General features: G+C 50.5%; 1 long non-coding RNA gene across 4 annotated transcripts; it reads right to left on the bottom strand.

Annotated features, from left to right (window-relative positions):
• Positions 1-3,212: 3,212 nt before the first annotated feature.
• Positions 3,213-13,245, bottom strand: LOC120095215 (uncharacterized). 4 transcript variants are annotated; one of them, XR_015631361.1, is made up of 3 exons: positions 13,150-13,245; positions 10,753-10,848; positions 3,213-4,812 (listed from the first exon to the last, which is right to left on the bottom strand). It is a non-coding gene; the product is annotated as an uncharacterized LOC120095215 (long non-coding RNA). The 4 variants fall into 4 exon arrangements; XR_015631363.1 differs by lacking the exon at positions 13,150-13,245 and adding an exon at positions 11,874-12,071; XR_015631362.1 differs by lacking the exon at positions 13,150-13,245 and adding an exon at positions 11,431-11,767.
• Positions 13,246-14,747: the final 1,502 nt, after the last annotated feature.

The raw sequence follows: 14,747 nt of genomic DNA, 5'->3' as shown, positions 1-14,747 counted from the left end.
AAGGGCAAGGGGTGCATTCTGCAGGCGAAGCCTCTTGGTCTGAGTGAGGTTCCAGTTAATCCTTCAGATGACTTCCTGGTTTAGGTTCCAGAAGCAAATGATTGGACAGCTTAGAGTGGTTTTTCCTTCCTTCTTCCTTCCTTCCTTCCTTCCTTCCTTCCTTCCTTCCTTCCTTCCTTCCGTGTGTGTGTGTGTTTGTGTATGTGTGTATGCGTGTATGTGTGTGTATGTGTATGTGTGTGTATGTGTGTATTGTGTGTGTATGTGTGTGTATGCGTGTATGTGTAAGTGTGTGTGTATGTGTGTGTGTATGTGTATGTGTGTGTATGTGTAAGTGTGTGTGTATGTGTATGTGTGTGTGTATGTGTAAGTGTGTGTATGTGTATGTGTGTGTATGTGTGTGAGTGTGCACAGATACATGCGCACACGTGCACACACTTTCTCACTAACCTACTAACCTTCAGCCTCATTCCTAAGTCCACCTGGCTTTTTGAGGTGGGGTCGCTCACTGGGACCTTGCTGACTGATTGGCTAGGTCCCGGGGATCCTCCTGTCTCTGCCTCCCAGTTCTGAGGTCACAGCACAACAATAATGCCCAGATGTCAGAATGTCAGGATGCTTTCTTAACTGGTTTCCACCGGGGTCACATTCCTGCCACCCGGCAGGGGGGCTTGGAGGGAGGGCCAGAGATGCAGGGCAGAGAGGCATGACCTGCGAGGCTGCTTGTTTTGAGTGCCTCCTTCTCCACCCTGTATTCCAGACCCTCCGTTCCTAAGAGTCTGAGGTGGGTGGACACAGGGAAGAGCCACTCAGGAGGTGACTCTGTGCCCAGGTTGAGGTGAGTCTTTTTGGAAGATTAAAGCTATGCAGGAGACAATGGGTTCCCTCCTTAGCATCACCCTCTCTGCTCTGCTCCTAACAAGGAATTCACCCACGGGGTAGCCAGCCAGTCCTCTCAGCGATTCCACCCTAATTGCATGTAGCCTTGAAGACTCAAGGAAAGAGTGTATAGACAGGAGAACTGGGGCAGGGGGCTGCATCTGTAGCCTGGAGGAAGTCATCGTCCTTGTTGGGTGCAAACCCGTCAGTGTGGCTGCTTCAGAGTCACCCACACTCACGACCGCTGCCCACTACTCTCTAAGTAAGCTCGATAAACTCCCTGGTTTGTCACTGGGACCTTAGAGGAGGGGAGGTAGATGTTGTCTCCTTCCTTGGCCTTTCCCCAGCCACCCCACAACCAAGGGATAAAATCCTTGTAGGCGCAGCCTGTGTGTGGGTTCTGACTCACCCAGCCCGAGCCCCTCTCAGAGCGAGGGCAGCCTTAGCCCAGCAGAGAAGGTCCCTTTATCTTGTGAGCGCCTAAGCCACAGGCTGCATTGCTCAGGCAGAGTCCTACTTCTGTGCCACAGGCTCAAACACAGTGGTGTCTGCTACTAGCTCTGTCCACACCGTGACTCCTCACACCATCAAGGGGGTGCGTTACTTGACATTAATCCCCCAGAAGCCTTTTTAGCTATCCGTTCGGTATTTCCGAACCAATTAATAGCTCTGAGTTGGTGAGAAGGATTGACATCCGGGTTTTCCATCGGGGAACTCCCTCCAGTCCCAGCACCAATCTGAGGGGGTTGTAATTTAGCAAAGAGAGAAAAGCAGATAATTTTTAGCTCGGGGGAGGCTGGAGGCAATCACAAATACCCTTGAGCAGAGCCAGGGCCTCTGGTTTAAAGCCGCCACGTGTTCCCTGCTGTAATTGGACATTTGAGCTCCTTTAATGTGAAAGGAGGGCAGGTGGGGGTGGCTTGGACTCTGTTACTTTTTAACTCTTCCCTTCTGGGAGCTAAGATGGGACTGCATTGAACCAGCATGAGCCAGGATGGTCTCAGCTTAAACAGCACAGCACAGCATGCAGGAAACGGTGATCATTTAAGGCTCTGGGACACTGGCTGCTCAGCATGGCCAGAGTAGGTGAAAAAAAGCTGGATAATTCCTTGTCCTTCTTGGAAAGAAGCTTATCTTGATCAAGCCACTTAAGTGTTAAACTAAGAGGCAGCTGCTTGCAGGGCTACAGCTGCGAAGCGCATGAATGCAAGAGCGAATGAGTTAATGGAGAGAGGAGCAAATGAAAGGGGAATGAGGTAAGAAATGAATGTGAATGTATACATCCATACAAGAGTGAGTATGCAAATGAAAGTTTCTGAATGAGTAAATGGATGGATGGACGGACGGACTGATGGATGGATGGGCAGATGGGTGAATGAATACTGGATGGGTGGATGAATGAATGAATCAATGTACGGATGGACAGACAGATGGATGGATGAATGAATGGATGGACAGATGGACAGATGGATGGACAGATAGATGAATGAATGAATAGATGAATGATGGATGGTTGGATAGACAGATAGATGAATGAATGAATAGATGGATGGATAGATGAATGGATTAATCAATGTACAGATGGACAGATGAATGGTTGAATGAATGAACAGATGGATAGGTGGATGGACAGAAGAATGGATGAACAGACAGATGAATGGACAGATGGATGGACGAATGGATGGACAGATGGACAGAAAAATTGATAAACAGACAGATGAATGAATGAATGAATGGACAGATAGGCAGACAGATGGATGGATGACAGATGGATGGATGGACGGATAGATGGATGGATGATGTGTGATGCATGGCTCTCTAGCCTGGGCATGAACAGATTCACCAGTCCTTCCTGGTGCCCAGGTGAGACATCCAGTGGCTGACAATGGGGCCCATCTGTAGTGAGGCCAACTAGGGATAGGGCTTGATGTGGGAGGTGAGTCTGGACGCCCCTCCCTGGTAGGTGGATGGCTGCTGAGCCCTTACCTCACGGGCATTTGCTGACATCACCCTTAAAGGAAAGACACATGTGGGCTGTAGCGAATCCAAAGGATCCATCCCACATCTTCTTGGACCCACTTCTGACATCAGGAAGAAGATGGGGGGGTGGGTGTGGGGTGGGTGGAGGACCACAGCCAAGGGTTACCCCAACAGAGGCAGCTTTTATGTAGGAAGCCTGAGGGACTCTAGGCTTAAAGACCTCAGCTTTGGGCTCTGAGGGAAAGGGCACTGAGAGATCTCCTTGGACTGAGGGTCAGGGTCTGACCTCATGGTCTAGAAGATGCCCCTAGTGTTTTTATAGCTGTAATAAAACACCATGACCAAAACACAAGTTGGGGATGAGAAGGTTTATTTGGCTTACACTTCCAGGTCAATGTTCATCATCGAAGGAAGTCAGGGCAGGAACTCAGAGGTCAGGAGCCTGGAGGCAGGCTGAAGCAGAGGCCATGGAGGGGTGCTGCTTACTGGCTTGCTCCCATGACTTGCTCAGCCTGCTTTCTTATAGAACCCAGGATTACCCAACCAGGAATGGCTCTACCCACAATGAGCTGAGCCCTCCCCCATCAATCACTAAATAAAAAAAATTCCCTATAGCTGGAGTTATTTTCTCAATTGAGGTTTTCACCTTCGAAATGACTCTAGCTTACATCAAGTTGACATAAAACTATCCCCCCATTTCCACTATACAGGGTCACCTCAAACCTATGTGGGGAAAAGAGGCTAAACCAAGCATGAGGCTAGAGGAGAGGACAGGAAGCCTCTGTGGGCCTCATCCCTCTCCCTCACACAGGGGCTTGTGAGGGGAGTGGGGCTCTGACTTAGCTCTCCTTTCAGTCCCTAACTTGGGTAAACATAGAAACATAGACGTCCCAGCTTTTTTACATGAAAGAACCAGACTCGAACCCAGTACCCCCACTCCTAACCCTTTGGGCCCTGCTTTGGTTTGTTTGTCTTTTAATTGGGAAAGTGCCCGGCACCTGGGCTGTCTTGAGGGTAGAGAAGAAAGCCTGTGGTGTGTTGTTGGTAAATGCTGGACGGATGATCCGCTCAGAGTTCCCGGAGCAGCCCATGTGACTCTACTCAGGGTCGGAGCCTTGCACAGAAGTGACCCTCAAAATACATTGCTGGGTGGAGAGGGGCCCGTGTGTGACACTGTAGACTGCTCTAAGCGATCTATCCCTGGGCTAGTCAGCTCCTTCCATACATCCTTGCCCGATGGCCTGTCATTCAGCAAAGGGAGGCCTGAGCAGCGCTGGGACAGGAGATTTCATCGCCATCCCCATACACAGAGACGCCGGGTCAGATTCTTAAAAGTCTCTCTGAGGGTCAGCAAGGTCCAATTAGAAACCAGGGTTCAGAGCAGCCCAGGCTCCCACCTAATCCTCTGCTGAGCCCACTTGCTGGAAAGCTGGGGTATTGGATTTCTTTGCTTACTCTCGAATCCCCAGGCTTTGAGGGACCTCGGCATAGGCAGCAGTCTGGAATGAAAAGAAACCTTCTTTCAATAAAGCACAAAGCCTCCTCCTACCCCCTCTGCTCCCTGCGCCTCTGCCCCCTCGCACCACCACCCCCTCCACTTTTGCTCCAGGAGATGCCTTGGATTTCAGAGTGGGTCGGGGTAGGAGAGAGGCAGGAGGGCCTTCACGGTGCTCAGCAGGGCAACCTGGAAAATGCCAGTCATGTATTTTTAATCTGCCTTCTCCTCTCTGAATGGTAAAAAGCAAGATGGCGGCGAGGTTTGACTGGCGTTCCTAAGGGGCACTGAAGGAGGCTGCAGTTTGAAGAAAGGAGCTTCAGGGTCTTCACAGTCAGGCTCAACTCCTGACCCCACTGCTCTTCCCTTCCAGCTCAGGTGGTGGAAGTCTCCCCATGGTACTCCTCAGAAGAGCTGTCTCTCTAAGAAAATGAAAAGCCTCCGAGTTCTGGTCAGACCTAGAATGGATAAGAAGGAAGGGAGGAGAAGAAACCGGATAAAGGCAACAGTGTCCCCTGCCTCTGCCCCGCCCCGCCCCTGCCCTACTTCTACCCACGCTCTGCCCCTAGGCCTGCGCATCCCTATCCCGACCCTACACCACACTTGTACCAGCCCCCATCTTCGGCCATACTCTCTTTGTCCATACTCATGTATCTGACCCCGCCCCATCCCTACCCATGTGGGGTTCAGCAGAACAGCTTGGTAGTCACTGTCCAGCCCTGGAGTCCTTGAGCAGGTCATTGGAGTTCTGAGAGCTCTGATTTCACCGCTCCATTTTGCAGACAAGAGCCATCCATCAAGTACTTTGTCAGACTGCTAAGCAAAGGAACTAATTCATGCCGCGCGAAAACTATTTCTATACACGCTGCGACGTAAAACAGAGAAATGGTACTGTAAAAGTGATAAAGAGTATCTAATAAAAATACTATTATTTATTTACTTATGTGCGTGTATGTGCGCATGTGTCCTCGAGTGTGCGCACATTCGTGTGGAGATGGGTGAGTGTGCATGCCTGTGGCTGACCAGAAGAGGGTAGAGGACTCCTAGGAGCTGGGGTTACAGGTGCGTGTGGGATCCAGGCTTGTTAGCTGGGTGGTGGGTTTAGACTCCAGTGCTCTATGCCTGCAGTCAGCCCTCTTAACTTGGGAGCCACCCTTCCAACCCAGAAAAAGCCTGCATGTAGCAAGCACACAAGTGAAAACTGAAGATTGAAGCCCCAGGTAAGGACCGGAGAGATGGCTCAGTGGTTAAGAGCATTTGAAGTTCATCTAAAGGACCAGGGTGCGGTTCCTGGTCCCACATGGTGGCTCCCAGGCCTCTTTAACTCCAGTTCCAGGGGATCCAGTTCCTTTTCTGATTTCTATTGGCACTGTGCACACGTAGTGCCATATGCGCATAAGTGTAAGAAAGCATTCATCTCATAAAATAAAAACAAATTCATCTTTAATAGAAATAAATCTTTAAAAAAAAAGAGCCAGAAACTCCAGATGACACATGAAATTTTTGACCTTCCTGGAGTCAGGTGCATGTGTGATGATGTCATTCCTGTGAGCATCTCGAGGGACATTGACTGTGCTCCCATTCATTCATTGAGCAAACACTGGTGCTGACTCTGCTGGGTATTAAAGCTTATTCATGGTGCACCACAGAAGGCTTTGCAGCATGTTTGGGGTGTGGTCATAGATAGCACGTATGACAGGCACCACAATGAAGCATTATGTCAGGAGCTCAAGGTGTGGAAGAAGGTTCACCTTGCCAGTTAGCATCCTTGGTCGCCTAGGCATGATACAGATGGAGGATTAGGCTAAGGGACCTGAGTTGATCTAAAACCTATAGGGCTTTTATAAATGAGCTTTGGGCAAGTCAGAAGCCTCCTGGTGTAGTAGCATGGGAAACAGCCTCTTCTGGTGCATGGTACATTCTCTTGACAGTCTGTGATCCATCCAAATGAGGTTGAGGGGAAAGTGAGCAGGAGTTAGCCAGAGGGAGAGCTAGCAGGGACCCACAAATGGTGGAGGAGGCACCATACATGGATGGAGCACAGCATGAATGGAATTAGAGAGGAAGGTGCCAAGAGACCGTTGGGAGCAAGGCCAGGGCAGCAGTGGGAGCCAAGTGGGGAGACAGCCTCCCTTGTTCCCATGGGCAAAGTGACTAGATTGGCCTGGCTTGTCTGTGTTCTTTAAATTATCCAGCTCTGTGATATTGTTCCTGGGCAGATGTGAACAGATCAAAGTAACAATACCACCAAAGCCCAATGTGATGAGACAATGAATTTATCTGGGTTACATATAGGAATGTGGAGGAGTCAAAATCAGCTGCATCACCCAAAGCCCATTCTAGTGTGGGTGAGAACTCATGAAAGCTGGTACCCTAGATTTCTCTGCACAACTTATAGGAAGCTCAACACGTAGAAGTCCTCTCATTAGCAATCCTTACCACCTACTTAACCTTGGACAGGGGAGGGCTTTGTGAATCTTATAAGTTTCAGGGGCTTCCTGAGACTTGTGAGTTGCTTATTTCCTGAATCTTAAGGAATTTCCCCACAGGATGGAATGTTGCAACTGGGAGGAAACTGCCATACCCTACCTGCCCCCACTTCTACCCCACCAACTTTCCTGAACTCTAGAAAATCATCATTGAGGGAATAGTGAAAGATTGGTCCCACTATTGGGCCAGTCTAGGTAGAGGTGGACATAACACAGGAAATTCACATTCTTCCACATGCTCAAACTCATAAAATGTTCAGGAAAAGGGAAGGGAGTAGAAGTTTCTGGGGGTTGGGGATTTAGCTCAGTGGTAGAGCGCTTGCCTAGCAAGCGCAAGGCTCTGGGTTCGGTCCCCAGCTCCTAAAAAAAGAAAAGAAGGGGCTGGAGAGATGGCTCAGCGGTTAAGAGCACCCGACTGCTCTTCCAGAGGTCATGAGTTCAATTCCCAGCAACCACATGGTGGCTCACAACCATCTGTAAAGAGATCCAATGCCCTCTTCTGGTGTATCTGAAGACAGCTACAGTGTACTTATATATAATAAATAAATAAATCTTTAAAAAAAATCTTAAAAAAAAAAAGAAAAGAAAAGAAAAAAAAAGAAGTTTCTAAGGAAGATTACATGCTCAGGATGCCTGTCACTAGCATGGGTAGGAGGGGCTACTCCAGACCTGAGCATTTTCCACTGATAGAGAGTTGACTGTCTGCTTCCTAAAATGCAAGTCAACTTTGGTGAATGCTGAGATTGTAAATCACTTCCTCCCCTTCTCCGTGTTTCAGAGATGATGCTCCTGGCCCTCCATTCCCACCCGGCATTCTGTTATAGTTGTACCCATAGTGGCTACAGGGTGAAGATCTACCCCATTCAATTTCAACTATGTATAATGTAGCCTACAAAACCAAACTTGTGCTCAAACTGAGTAAGCAGATTAAAGTGGGTGAATCGTGGGTGAGAGTCGAGTGTCTGGCTTCTGGGCAGGGATGTGTACCAGGGGAACAGAGCTAATAAAATACATATTTGCATCTACCTGGCTACCTTCCTACCCATCTATAAAAAGAGATTTACTAGTAAGATTAATCAGCAAGGACTGGGCAGACCAACACCATCATCTTGAGTGCTGGAGAGGCTCAGTGACGCTGGATATATCAACACTCTCGATCCCGTGCTAGAGGCCTGCAAGGGTCCTGAGAGACACTGGTCTTCAGTCCATGTTGGAACCTGAAGAAACTGGAGTCTAGCGGCAGGGGAGGTGGTAGCAGCCATAGCAGCCCTAGGGTAGATGTACTCACCAGCAAACTGCAAAGGCAGGCAGGACTGTTTGCTCCACAGACTTCTTTATATCTGGGCACTGGAGAGGAGGGTTTTCCTACCTTATCCAATTCCTTCCCAGGAAGTATCCTCACAAGCACTCCCGAGGCATGTGCCTTAGTCATTTCCAGATCCATAGTTAAGTCAATTAAGAGTCAAAAGAATTGAACCTCAGGGCTGGAGAGATGGCTCAGCGGTTAAGAGCACTGACTGCTCTTCCAGAGGTCCTGAGTTCAAATCCCAGCAACCACATGATGGCTCCATCTGTAATGGTATCCGATGCCCTCTTCTGGTGTGTCTGAAGAGAGCGACAGTGCACTCACATACATGAAATAAATAAATAAATCTTTTTAAAAAATTGAGTCTCAGATACCCATTTTGGCAACTTGTCAACGTTTTTCTTTTCTCCTGGTTCACTGGGCAAGAGGTGCTATAGTCTATGCGAATGCTGCTTGATTAGTGCAATAAGCAAAATAGGAACCGGGGCAGGAGGGCTGGCTCAGCAGTGAGGGGGGCTTGCTGTTCTTGCGGAGGACCAGAGTTCAGTTCCCAGCACCCACATCAGGCATCTCACTACTGCCTGGGACTCCAGCTCTAGGGGACCTCTTCTGCAGGTGACCCACACGTGTGTGGTTACGCACACCACTGACAAAGTCAGTGCTGCTCGTGGGCCTCTCCTGGAGAGAGCAGAGTGTGCTGTAGGCTGGTCCCCTGGTCACTCCCCAGGGCTTCTTCTTTCGTTTACCTGTGTCCTTTCCCCGGGGCAAACCATCCTCGTGGGAGCAAAATGACTTTCTGTAAGTCTTCTGGCAAATGGTTGGACTATGATAGCCTCAGGAACTCTGAACTCACAAATGTGACCTGTGCCTCCTCTGTGGTCCCCAGGACCTTTTCTCATTGTCAAATCAAGGGTCCCTTTAGACAACGCCTGAGGTCCTCTGACACAAACATGGTTGGCTCGCGGGGTAGCAGAATGGTCACCAGTGGAAATAACCATGGTCTCATCACCCCAGTCCTGGCAAGCAGGAAGGAAGCCATCACCCCAACAGTCCCCGTCATCACTGGGCCATCCCTGTGTCAGATGTGATTCTGGGTAGGAGGTATCAAGTCCAGGGAGTCGGGGGGTGGGTTGGGGGGGCCTGAGGTGGGAGGCTGGCTACAGATGGGGAAGTCTAGGGAGAGAGAAGATGAGTTCACAGATGCAAACTGACTTCTGACTTTGAAGCATCTCTCAGTTAGGGACTTATGAGGATCAGGATGCCATTGAATGTGCCTCCCTTTCAGGGCTGGGCTTGGTTTTGGGCAACTTGCATAACCTTTCAAAATGTCCACACAGCTTTCTTCCCGCAACCCCATCCAGATATTTAGTCTGAAGACTGCTTCTCCCACAGAGCATGCTCCTAGGGTTTAGCTAAACTTCCTTTCTTCTTCATCTGTATCTAGTAACCCCATTTCCTTGTTCATCTGTGTGCGTGCAATTAACAGTCTGACCTTGGGTTGGAGAGATGGCTCAGTGGTTAAGAGCACCGACTGCTCTTCCTGAGGTCCTGAGTTCAAATCCCAGCAACCACATGGTGGCTCACAACCATCTGTAATGGGATCTGATGCCCTCTTCTGGTGTGTCTGAAGACAGCTACAGTGTACTCATATACAATAAAATAAAATCTTAAAAAAAAAAAAAAACAGTCTGACCTTTAGGGGCACTGTCGATTCTCCATCCGAGAGCCCAGTCCACCCTATCCCAGCTTTGTCTGTCTGTCCTTTCTTTGCTCCCTTGTATAGCTCCCAGTCAGGTCAAATCCTCAGAGCCTAGCAAGTCTGGTCAGTGGCTGAGGTGGAGCATTTGTTCTGCATGCCTGAGGCTCTAGCTTGATTCTTCAGCCCTGGGCAGCAGGGCGTGGGGCACAGTTCACAAAATGCAAAGATAGCTCATGGACTGGGAGAAATATTCCTGAGTCGCACACCTAGTAAGATGAGGAATGAAATATTCTAGAGAACTTTCAGTGAGTCTCTGTGACTGATGTCAAATAATAGAGTCGACTTCAACCTCCAGCCCTATACCCTTCTGAGTCTTGGATTGGTTTGAAGTCCCCATCCCCTCGTCAAGTGGCTCGGCTTTCAGGGACAGCCTCATCCTGAAGCTGCCTGTAGCCTGCCACTAGTCACTCTGATAGCATAGCCACTCTGTAGATTCTGAGTGTTGATGTTCCATTCCCAGAACCAGGGACAGCCACCAGATACAAGTCTTGATATACCACCGAGGGCTTGTCATGATCATTTTATCAAGAGTGGGCTGAGATTGAGTCCTGCAAATGACCACTGCTGGAGCCAGACATGGCAGGCTCAAAGTCTCTGGGTTCAAGCCCTACACAGACTCTCCCTACAAAGGGAAGGATGTACACTTCTACTGTGATGGATTTCCTAAGGGAGATGTGAGGACTCCTAAGATGGACACTCAGGGCTGCTCTCTCTTCTGAGCTGTCACCTGCCTGGGCTGCTTCCATGCTGGGAAACTATGATAATTGCTTTTAATTGCTAGCTTGGCATTCTATGATCGCTTGGGAAGAGCGTCTCGGTGAGGGATTGTCTAGATCAGACCAACCTGTGTGATCATCTCTGGGAGCTTGTCTTCATTGTCTTAATTGGTGTGGGCGGACATAGTCCACTGTGGGTGGCTCCATTCCCTAGGCAGTGGGTCCTGGATTGTAAAAGAGCAGAGAGGAGGCTAAGCATAACCAAGTGCCTATTTGTTTTCCTCTGCTCTTGACTATGGATGCGACCTGAGACCATCTGTCTTAAAGTGCCACTGCTGTGACTTCCCCAGAGTGGTGCGCTGAAACTTGGAATTAGGAGCTAAAATAAGCACTTCCTTCCCCCCCAACCCTCTGCCCCAAGAAGCTTTTATTTAGGGTATTTTATCACAGCAACACAAAAGAAACTAGGATACTGGTGATGGCTACAGAGCAATGGTCTCTAGGATGGGAGCCCAGTGAGTCAGTGACCACCCTGGGCTCAGTGGGCATTCGGGGAGAGAATCCAACTCTGAGCTACACAGGGCCACCCACAAGGTGTGTGACCTCGTGAAAAATCAATAGGCCTCTTGCTTTTGTATCCAGAAATATTTTGTCAGAGGTGATATTTGCCAGGGTGACAAGATGTTTTATGACAGAGCGCGCTGCAAACTACGGGGTCCCAGGTGGCTTCCAGCATGGGCAGACATCCTTCCCTGTCATTATGGATGAGTCTCGCCTGCACGAGGCTGGGGGGGGAGGATGCTCACCGAGCCAACTCCTGTTCTGTGTGCATGCGGGAAGCCTGGGAGGGAGGCTGAGCTGTGTGGCTCGTGGGCGAACATTGGCCTCAGAGAGGCAGATCCCAGCATGGCGGAGTTTAGAGTTTAAATGTACCACTCCGGGGCCTGCCCTCACTGTACCAGAGCCAGAAACCTGGAGGGAAGCTGACAGGGGCTACCGGGACAGACCGGAGAGGCAGGACAAGCTTTCAGCTCAGGGTTTTTACTGTTCCTTCTGAGCGTCAAAAACATAAACAAAAACGATGATTCCTGCTCTTCTGTGCTTCTTTCCCTTGCTCCCTAATTCCTCTCTTCCGGTTTCTCTTCCTCCTCCCCCGCCCCTTCGGTCTTACCTCCCTCCTCCCAGCCCCCTCCCTTTCTCCTTCCTTCTCATCTTTTTCCCTCTTCCCTCCCCTCTTCCTGTTCTCTACCTTTTTCTCCTTCCCCATGTCCGTCCTCTGTCCGTCATTCTCCCACCCACCCCCCTCCTTTAAAAAAAAAAAACAACAACAAACAAACATCAGAAGGACTTCTTTGTGCTCAGCTCCCCTATGGATTTGCTGGCTGACGGGAGAGTAAAGAAATGACCAGGTTCGACCTGGTGTGGCAGCTCTAGTACCCAGGACAGCAAGGTCTTGGCCGGAAAGGGCGGGGCTTCCCTCACCTGCCGGGTGGACTCTTCCTTCATCACCCCAGGGAGGTGCCTAGGGGCAGGCTGAGCCTACACCGAGGATAGAGGGGAGGGAAGGAGGCCAGGCCAGCCCAGAGCTCCAGCTGCTCTGCCTGCTAATTCTTTTCTAAGAGCCTCCTCTCCTCCCGGATGCTGGGGAATGGAGAGGCTTCAGCATCCCTCCTCTGCCTATGAGACTATGAGATGCAGCGTGACTTGGGACACCCTGTTTATTTTTTATATTCTAAATGACTGTCTATGTGTGTCCCTCTTCTGCCTCTAAGCCTTTTGACCTATCAGTACCTTGAGGTGGAAAGGGGCTCAGTCTGGCGACCTGACCACAGCCTGGCTGAGAGGTTTCAGGTAGTGGGAGTCATGCAGATTCCCAGTCTGCTGTCCAGATCTAAGGGTTACAAGGCCAGCTTGGGGCTGGGAATTCACATTTCTCCCCATGCCCAGGGAAGATCTTTCTTCAGTGTATAGAGAGGCAACCTGAGGCTGAGCAGGTGGGAGGATTGGAAATGATTGGGGATGACCACTGGGTGTTCTCCCTGCTCCGAGCTTTAGTCTCTGTGGGTGCCCATCACAGCTGGTAAGGCCTAAGAGAATCCTTCCTCCCCTCCTCCCCCCAAGCCCTCTCCCTCTCAGCTCCTCCTCCTCCGAAGGTCCTCCCCTTCAGAGCCTCCTCCCCACTCAGCGCCTCCTCCCCCTCAGCTCTTCCTCCCCCTCAGCTCCTCCTCCCCCTCAGCGCCTCCTCCCCCGCGGCTCCTCCTCCCCCTCAGCTCTTCCTCCCCCTCACCTCCTCCTCCCCCGCAGCGCCTCCCCGCCCCCACTCAGCTCTCCTCCCCCTCAACATCTCCTCTTGGGCGCCTTGCCAGATCTGCCCATGATGGAAGACTCCCCAGCACCTTCCTTGCGGGAGGAGGAGCCAGAACCCAACCAGCAATTTCTCAGTGCTTCCTGACTAACGTACAAAATCTGGAGCCCGGGTTCTGTCTTGTCACCCAGTCAGCCAGGGGCACCCCTGCTACCCAGACCTGAGGTCGAAGAGGGTCCCTGCTGCTGAAGTGAGGAGGTGGTTCCAGGCTGTGTGTGTGGGGCGCTCATCTCTAGCCCGCAGGCAGGCGCATGCCAGGATGCTGGCTCGTTGCCCGGGCAGAGGAACACAGACTTGCTGCCGTGGAGTTAATTAGGAAGTAGGGAGGTGGTGGAGGGAACTGGCAAACAAGAGAGGTGGGCCATGCCAAGCGACTGATGCCACGTGCCGCGCCTTGGGTTTGGGTGGGAGATGGGCAAAGCTGGCTGTTGGGAGTTGCACCTGCCAGACTGGACAACGAGGCCCCCACTGCTGGCCTTTATCAGGTGCCTTCTGCAACAAGAGACCAGGCCTACCTCTCAGGGGTTCTGGGGAAAGCCCAGCTCCCGTACAGAAGTCACAAGCCACACCGGAGCTGATTAATATGGAGGAACTGGGAGAAGCAGAAATTATCATGAGCTCCTCCTCCGGGAATGCTCGGCAGCGATAGTGGCCAGGGCACCTGCGCCTGCCTATGCAGGTGGAGGGGCTGTCACTGCTATTTTTTAAAGATTTATTAATTTAAAAAAGGATTTCTATACTTTATGTGTCTGAGTGCTTTGCCTGAATGTATGTCTGTCTGTGAACCGGGTGTGAACCTGTTTCCTGAGACCAGAGGACTTCAGACCCCACAGAACTGAAGTTGTAGAGGGTTTAAGTTACCTTTTGGATGCTGGGATCCAAACTTGGGCCCTCTGTAAGAGTAGCAAGTGTTCTTAATCCCTAAACCATCCACCTCCCCTGCACCTAAATTAAAAATAGTATTGCGTTTATGTTTATGTATGTTTGGGGGATATGAGTGTGCCGTAGCACATGTGTGGACGTCCAGGAACAGTTACAGGAGTCTGTTCTCTCCCTGCCCCTTCTCTCTTTGGTCCAGGGATCAAAGTCAGGTTGTTGGCTTGGTGGCAAGTACCTTCAGCTACTCCCTGGCCCCTGGTGTCACCACTGCTAAAGCACACTGCTGGCCATTGCTACTGCAGTCCTCAGCAGCTGCTCCTACACCTCAGAGAGAACTCCTTGGCCTCATGGAGGTGGCTCAGATAGCAAAGTGGGTGCCCAGCAAGCATGGACATCTGAGTTCAGTCCGCAGTATTTAATACACAGAAAAGCCGGATATGGTGGTTCCTGCTTGTAGTCCCAGTGCTGGGGAGATAGGGACAGGCAGAGCCCTGGGTTCACTGGCCAAACAGCCTAGACTGCTTGACAAGGAGAGACCCTGTCTCAACCAGAAAGGTGACAGCACCTGAGGAATGACAGCCAAGATTGTCTTCTGAGCTACACACACACACACACACACACACACGTGGACATACATGTGTGCACGCATGTGCACACATAAGCACACGTGTGCACACAGAACTTACAGCTTTGATTGTCACAACCATTTTTCTCAGTTGTTTCAACTGCCACTTAAATCCCTAGATATCATTCCTATTGAGCCCTGGGCTAGGACACACATGCACACAGGCACACTTACATTAAGAGTGTCAGCTAAGGGACACTGTGGAAGCCTCTTTAGGAGCACGGTGACTGCTGCCCAATGCCCTGGGGTTGCTC

Source organism: Rattus norvegicus, chromosome 10 (genome assembly GCF_021556685.1).
Source record: "Rattus norvegicus strain SHRSP/BbbUtx chromosome 10, alternate assembly SHRSP_T2T, whole genome shotgun sequence".
Lineage (NCBI taxonomy): Eukaryota > Metazoa > Chordata > Mammalia > Rodentia > Muridae > Rattus > Rattus norvegicus.
The sequence above is the reverse complement of the archived record's forward strand: the minus strand, read 5'-3'. Positions and strand labels throughout refer to the sequence as shown.